The sequence below is a fragment of the Ornithodoros turicata genome, chromosome 9, assembly GCF_037126465.1.
Source record: "Ornithodoros turicata isolate Travis chromosome 9, ASM3712646v1, whole genome shotgun sequence".
Classification (NCBI taxonomy): domain Eukaryota; kingdom Metazoa; phylum Arthropoda; class Arachnida; order Ixodida; family Argasidae; genus Ornithodoros; species Ornithodoros turicata.
This window is the reverse complement of record NC_088209.1, coordinates 10,066,054-10,074,589: the sequence shown is the minus strand read 5'-3', so window position 1 is coordinate 10,074,589 and position 8,536 is coordinate 10,066,054.

The following is an 8,536-nucleotide window of genomic DNA, read 5'->3' as shown; positions in this document are numbered from 1 at the left end:
ACAGAGCCGGCATCGGTGATCTACCTGCGCGCAAATACGTAGGGATATAATGCTCGCGGGAATGGCTCCACACTGTAAGAGGCACTGTGTGGCTCGTCAAGTCCAGCTGCTGGCCGGTACTCTACCGAGGCTAGCTGAGTCAAGCTCGCGGAATGCAGATCCAACGCCCACTTTAATGAAGGCGCAGATCCGCTCAGGTAATGCAAGTACGCCGCCTGGAAAAGCGCGAGCTTCTCGCTCCCTCGCTGCGAGGTTATCGAAAGAATACACTCCAGTTGAGGGAAAAGGGGATACTCTGACGGGATCAGCTCTACTTGCGATACCGCACAGCCCTATAATCTCGTTCGCGGAATGGGAACGGGTCGAGGTGTCGTAGAGGCACCATTACGAAGTCACCGTGGCACCGAAGGAACCGTGACAACGTGACCTGGCCCCTCCTGACCCTAGGGTCTCCTAGGCTCTCAGTCCTGGTCCGATAGCCTACCCTTACGGCAGCGTGTGGGCCGTCCTTGGGGAGACCGTGGAAGCTGGGAATAATAACAAGACCAAACATGTCAGGCTGAATCCGGCCTGACTTCCAACAAGGAAAGTACGAATATATGCGTCGAATTTGAGGCTGCAACAGTCCTATCCCAGCCAGACGATCGAGCCAAACGAATGATGGTTCCGGACCCGGGGCCGCTTCTCACCAGTCGCCTCTCGGAGAACATGCAGCTCCATCCAAGCGAAGTGTGCGACGAACGAGAGTCGGGCCCCACGTAGGGCGTCACTTTTGGGAACATCTTCATTCGTGCCGCATCGCAGGCAATCCCATTCCCGGAGCCATCCGCGTTCGCTCATCTATAGGCGAGAAGTACTCAACAAAAAGCCATTTATTACATAACAGTTACAAGAGAGAGAGTCCCAGCTTCGCTCGGCCTGACCGATAGTAAGGAAAGAGGGCCGACGCCGTCGCTAACACGTCTTTTAAAGCTGACAGGAACGCCTCCCTTCGCATCGCGTGACAGGTTATCAGCGCGGCGTGTCACAGGATAAGGCATCCTTGTTATCACCACATCTCCCCTACCTCAAAAATATCTACCTATCGTTATCACCACACCGAAACAACAGCTGTCCCAGGCACGTCTACAGAACATCAGCCCAAGCAGCACATTGTACTGAAAGTCGAGTGCAATAGGGGTGGACGGGTAGGTGGAAGACCTTGAACACTCTTGAAACTAAAGAACATTGATAAGACACATACCGTCCACCCCTATTGCACCCGACTTTCAGTACATTGTGCTGCTTGGGAGGCTCTGGATATTTGGATTTCCATGTATAAAGCAGTTTGCAGTTCCCGGGGACGTTTGAGGAACGTCCAAGAGACCAGGATGTGAGCACTCATTGAGAGTCTCAGAGACGTCGCCGCGATGTAGTTTAGTGGCATAACGTGTTACGTGACCTTCTGACGCCATTCACTCAAACGTTGCCTGCCTGCGTACTGTTGATGAGGCCAACAAGGCCGAAACAGCTGTCCAGTACTGGCATGGCGACGTTTGAGCTACAAACATATCCTATACGTGCAGCCAAAGAGCTCCGGCTAATTTTTTCCTTGTATATATATATATATTTATATATATACAGGGTGGGTCATGTAACATGGCATTTGACCTTTGTAAGAAAACGTCTCAACAGAAAAATATGGGATAAGCAGCTGCCATTCCGACCATTAAATTTGCTACCTATTAAAAATAATGTTGACTTGTAATTCATATAAATTAATTTTTTTAATTGAACTCTGAAATTTGCCTAGTGAATGTAACGTTTTTCTTGCTAAATCAGATAGACCGCGGTTGAATTAGCCAAGCCACCGCAAAATACCATTCGTAGTACGGTGGTTATGTCCACAAAAGTTGTCCGAAGATTGAGGTTTAGTAGCGCATATTTCGGCAACGCATTACAGCGGCATTACAGTCGGCCGCAAAACAGCGCCGTGAGAGGTATACCACTCTCCTCCTGATCGACAGAGCAACTGAAAAATAAGGCAAGGGTAGCTTTCGCATCCAGCAATCAGGAACCCGCTTATCTGCATATACGCGGCGTCCCTCGTTCCCTTTCCTTCTTATCTGCAGCTGCTCTGTCAGGTGGATAGTGATATACCTTCCTCATACCGCTGTTTTGCGGCCGACTTAGTACGCTGCCTTCAAATGTGCAAATGAGAACCTAAATTTCAGACGACTTTTCTGGACATAACCGCAGTACTACGTAACATATTTTGCGGTTGGTTTGGCTATTTCAACCACTGTCTATCTGATCTAGGAAGAAAAACGTTGCATTAAAGGCAAATTTCCTAGTTCAATTAAAAGTCATTAAAAGTAATTTTAGTAGGTGGCAAATTGAATGGCTGGAAGGAATCCGCTTACCCCATATTTTTCTGTTGAGCCCTTTTCTTACACGGGTCAAATAACACGTACATGACGCACCCTGTATATATATGCACAAAAAATAAAGCATACGAATACACTGCAAAGTAAGCATAGATGATATATAAATTAAAGCATTTGACTAGGATATGACAAACATGTATGATAAAAATGATAAGGATCTACAAAGATACACATGTTCGCGAGCAGGGTTTGGATTCGGCAACAAGCAGCCTTACTCGAGGCCCCACAGTAATACACAACCTCTAAAACTGGAATAAAAGAAATGTAAAAGAATGCTTGGCCTAAGCACAGAATTGCTGCCGGAATTCCTGAGGAAAAGCAGTGTGGAGCAGACACACAAGGCATATTGCAAAGTCCACAATGAAAATGTGATTCTGACTACATCAACGATGCCAATGTACAGGGCGTCCCAGCTCACATGGACCAAACCTTAAAAGAGATAGAACGCATCTGCACGAACCAAACTTTTTGTAGGCTGTCCACAGACTGCCATACTTTCTTAAATGTGCCTAGCAAAAGCAGGTTTGCCTAAAACCTGCATGTGCCTGCGTGGTATGTGCGTGTGTGCCTGCGCCTAAAAAGCATGTGCCTAAAGTGGTATGTGTGGTACATGTGGCATGATTTTGTATTTTGAGCGCTTTATTCTAGCAGTGAAAAAATATCTATGCCAGTAATAATTAATCAGTATTAAGTATTAGTAATCATGTCTTTCAACACTCTCTACACCTTCGCAGTCTGCCCTAAATGAGTAATTAGAAAGTTAGCAAATTAACTGTGCATAACTAAGCGGTTGGGAACAGAAAATAAAATTCAGAGGTTGTCACCAGAGCTGTTCCCACAAACTGTAGCCCACCAACTTTTCGATCCATGTAGAGCTCTCCATATTTTTTAGGCTTGGCTTATGTTAGCTGGGACACGCTCAGTGTGCCATGCGCACGACAAGAGGCAATGTAAAACACAAATTGCACAAGGCGGAATGCGAATAGAAAATGAAGACTAGCCTGAGCACAAGGTGGCCACTGTAGAGTAAAACACAATTATGTAACATGAAGGTTACAGTGTTATAGTCACAGTGAACAAGTTAACTAGATAATGTTAACAAAATAACCAAGTGAACCATTACTGTTGACCACGAAGACAAACCGCAAACCACATACATATGAACGCAAATGGGCAATGACACGCACATTAGAATGCACATTCCCGAAGCGTAGAAGAATGTCATAACAAATTTCAAGGAGCTAAGAGGAAGCAAAGTGTGTAAGGCACAGTAAACGGATTTTCGCCTCAAAATACAGGAACGTAAAAAGAGTACAGTCCAAACTCAAACATTACACACAAGTGCCAAGGTCCAGATGCCACCGAAATGAGGCTGCACTCAGTGGTTTTGGTGTGGAGAGCGAAGGTGATGATGCTGAACAGAAGAGGATTAACTTTCGCTCAGAAGTGAACCCGAGAGGTGAGCCATGCCATTTCACCCTTGCAGTTGGACTCCCCTTTTAAGCTTGGACCTGCACGTGACTACCAAGGAGTGTCGACCAAAAAATAAAAACTAGTTTAAGAAAGCATGTGGAAAGAGCAATTTTATATTGTTTTTCTAGTGCACTAATGGCTACTGTTCTCCGCTGCCAAGAGGTGGACACAGAGCTGCACTATTGGGTGCTTCTTTAAGTGCTGCAGAATTTTTATGTTGAGACTATGAAAGTTGAGTGGATGCTGTTCCCACAGGTGAGTTCCATGGCCTTGCGTAAAACATCTGAGGAGTATTTTGTGAGTGCAGTTTGGCTGATCAAAGTTACGTTTTAGTTGGTGCTTTTCTGAGAAAGTTGACATCCTCATTTAAACACATCTCGTTTTCGAAAAGTTTTGATACCTGCTCATAGCCCGGGTTAGCCGTATCCCATATATAAGACCTAAACTATTGTGAATCTGCACATATGCAGGAAGTGCAAGGCTCACTGCCGGATGATCACGCGCGGTGACCCAACTATACTCGTGTTCAACCTAAGGAAAAGATCTAGTCCGTCATCTACATACGGCGTTGGAGATAAGGAGACAATAGCGCGCCAGGAGAAATACTGCAGCGCCACCATGAGGGAGGGCTCACGTAGTGTCATGCAGCCAGTTTTAACAGTCAATATGGAAGCAGAGTGAGTGTGATAGATTACATCATTCAGAAAATTCTATGGTCTGCGTTTGTCCAGCTATAAAGTTGCAGTTTCCTCATTTGTAAAATTTTTTTCGGCACCTCACTGATCTTTCAATTGTGATGCCGGAAAGTAATTTGTACCATTGTGTTCGCCGTGAAATATTCGTTCTTCTCCTCGCAAGCACATCATTGTGTGAGGGGCGGTCTACCGAAAATGTGTTAATTCAACAGCGTGCCTCCCATATAATGCCATGCGTGACGTCGTTCATATTGTAAGCAGGACAGTAGAGGCAGGATAGGAGGGCAAGAGACCGTTTACTGAGCGACGCTCAATATTCGAAAGCGGCGGGTGCTAACCCAACGATAGCGAAGCGGCTGCCCGTTGCTCGTCTTCTTCACACCTCCCCCGGGGCAAAGAGGGAGCCATCCTGGCGATCGCTCCGGTGTTTGGGGACGGGAGGACACACGGTTTTAGCCGGGAGACGTGGATGACGTCGGAGCCGCGGTGTCGGGCGTCGGGCGGGGAGTGCACAGGCTCAACGGCGTAATTGACATCAGAAACCCGCTGCACGATTCGGTAAGGGCCGGTGTAGCGGCATGAAAATTTGGGGGAGAATCCGGGCTTCCGTCGAGGTACCCAAAGCCAGACCAGATCGCCAACTTTGTGAGACACAACACGGTGCGTCTCATCGTAGCGCTGTTTCGCTGCAGCTTGGGAGTCGTAGGTACGGCAGCGGGCGATTTGACGGCATTCCTCGGAGCATGAGGTCGCCTCTTCAAGTGTCGGGTTGTTGGCGCTACAAGGGGGATACGGAAACATGGTGTCGATGGTACAAACGGGGTTTCGGCCGTAAAGGAGGTAAAATGGGCTGTAGCGTGTCGTGGACTGGACCGCCGTATTGTAAGCGAACGTGATGTAAGGGAGAATGGCATCCCAATTGTCATGTTGCGCCGACACATAAAAGGCGATCATGTCGGCGAGAGTGCGGTTGAAACGTTCTGTGAGACCGTTCGTCTGAGGATGGTAAGCGGTGGTAGGCTTGTGGACGACCGCGCAGGCACGGAAGATGTCGCGCAGTAAAGTGGCGAGGAAGGAGCGACCACGGTCGCTGATGAGGACGCGAGGGGCGCCGTGGCGAAGTAGAATGTGAGATATGAAAAAGGCAGCTATTTCCTGAGATGTACCAGAAGCGAGGGCTGCAGTCTCGACATACCGTGTGCTGTGGTCGATTGCAACGATTACCCAACGCTTTCCAGTAGACGATGTGGGAAGAGGACCAAACAAGTCGAGACCGATGCGATCAAAAGGTAGTTGCGGCGGCTCAAGAGGATGAAGGAGGCCAGGGCTAGGAGAGGGCGCAGGCTTCTGCTGTTGGCAAGCCAAGCAGGAGTTCACGTAGCTCAGTACAGTGGAATACATGCGGGGCCAGAAATACCGCTGACGGACGCGCTGGTATGTTTTGTAAAAGCCAAGGTGGCCCGCGGTGGCATCGTCGTGTAAAGCGCGAAGGATGCGCGCACGGAGCGTCCGAGGAACCGCTAATAGCAAGCGCTGGCCGTCCGGGCAATAGTTCTTTTTGTACAAGACGCCGTCCGACAAAACAAAGTTCCGAGCCCTCTTGAGAAGTTTCTTGTCAGATGAGGCGCCTTGACCGTCCAGAAGGGTTATTAAGGAAGAAAGGTTGGGGTCCTTCAGTTGTCCATGACGCAGAGAGCGGGCATCGTAGGACGTGAAAGGGCACACAGAGGCCACGCACTCAGTCGGTGATTCCGGAGGATCGGCAGTAGCATTCCTCGGGAGGGGACAGCGGGACAGGGCGTCGGCATCACAATGTTTCCTCCCGGATTTGAACTTGATGGTGATATCATACTCCTGAAGACGGAGAACCCAGCGGCCGAGTCGTCCAGATGGATCCCGCAATGAGTGGAGCCAGCATAACGCGTGATGGTCCGTCACGACATCGAAGGGTCGACCATAAATATATGGGCGGAAGCGGCAAACGGCCCAGACGATCGCAAGACATTCTTTGTCAGTGGTGGAATAGTTCTGCTCAGCTTTCGTAAGGGTGCGGCTGGCGAACGCCACGGCGTGTTCCATCGGAGCTCCAGGCAGGCGTTGTGCAAGCACGGCCCCGATACCCACGCCGCTGGCGTCTGTATGGATCTCGGTGGGAGCGGACGGATCAAAATGGCGGAGAACAGGTGCGGAGGTCAACGTAGATTTGAGGCGTTCGAAGGCTTCCGTGCAGGCCTCTGACCACAAGAAGGGCGCGTCCTTGGAGAGTAAGGTGGTTAACGGGGCTGCTAGGGCGGCGAAACCACGAACAAAACGTCGGAAATAAGAGCAAAGTCCAATGAAACTGCGAAGCTCCTTGAGAGTCTTGGGTGCCGGAAATTCAGAAACAGCTTTGATCTTCTCGGGATCGGGGGAAATGCCCTCGTGGGAGACAACGTGGCCTAATACCTTGATTTGACGGTAGGCGAAATGGCATTTTTTGTGGTTGAGTTGCAGACCGGCGTTGCGGGGCATCGATCCCCGTACCTCCACCAAGTGTAAGCAGGACAGTAGAGGCAGGATAGGAGGGCAAGAGACCGTTTACTGAGCGACGCTCAATATTCGAAAGCGGCGGGTGCTAACCCAACGATAGCGAAGCGGCTGCCCGTTGCTCGTCTTCTTCACAATATTTCTCACAAACGCTGTTCAAGACGGCTCAAAAGAGCACATCATCTGGAAATCGCTTCAGAGATCGGCGAAGTTACGTTTGAGAGGTGCAAAACACCCCGCAGTGTCATCTGAGTAAAGGCCACAGCAGCAGCTAATGCTGTTCTGCTTTTCCTGGAGCTAACTGAAAAGCGCACTTTTATGTGAAACAAAGGCAAAATAGGGCTTCGGAAACAGTTACTGAATGAACCACATCAACTTCGAAGAGGAAAAATTACACACTGTACAGAAACATGATATATGTGACTTCTGTGTGGGAGGAAGAAGGTACAGTTTGTGACTAGTAAAGTCCGAAGAGGACCGCAGATGCGCCAAAGAAAGTTTAAGACTCTCTGCCAACCCCATTGAGACCTGTAAAAAGAATGACGGGGACCTTTTTTCACGCTACGAAAAATTCTGGAGATATTTATGGTTGGAGGAAAATCGGCCCATTGCATCAACAATTACCTACATGTCGGATAGGGCAGTTGCCCATTTCAAGAATCTGTAGAGGCTGTACAAACTTTTAGATGCAGACTATGGGACATAAAAGTGGGTGTTCACTGCAACTGGGCATGACTAGAGTGCATGCGACGGAGTCCGAGCGGTTATTAGGCAAAACGGCAAACGCTGCACAGTCTTTAGCTGTTGCTGCACCTCTTTTTGAGAAATCGCTTTGAGAAACTTTGCCCATCTCTCAAGCAACTTTTTTTGATGTGCTATTTTGATTCATCAGCAGCAAAGTTTGAGAAATATGAACGGCGCCACAAATGGGAATATACAGGGTGTTTATTTATATTCGTTACAGAATTTTTATTAAATTCTATATGCTTATTAAATTCCCTGTTTTGCATGAAATCCCGTAATTAAAAAGCTAATTAATGAATTTTAGGTAATTAGTTATCTTATAGTTGCATATTTTCTTCAAGGGGATGTCAGCCTGGCAGTAGAAGTCAACTGCAAAAACTGTGTCTATTTTGCTCTGCCAGTTCTTTAATAAAAATACTGTAACAAGTAAAATTAAACACCCTGTACATGGGAAGCGTGCTGTTGAATTTGCCCACTTTCGGTAGATCACCTTTCACAGAACGATCGTTGAACACGTTGCTCCACATCACAAGATGATGTGCTTGCTTCAAGAAGAAAGGGCACTTCGAGGCATGCACAATGATATAAAGTACTTCTTTGTATCACAACTGAAAGATCAGTGAGGTGTTGAGAAAGTGCCAAATTTTATAAATGAGGCAAATTTGCACTTTC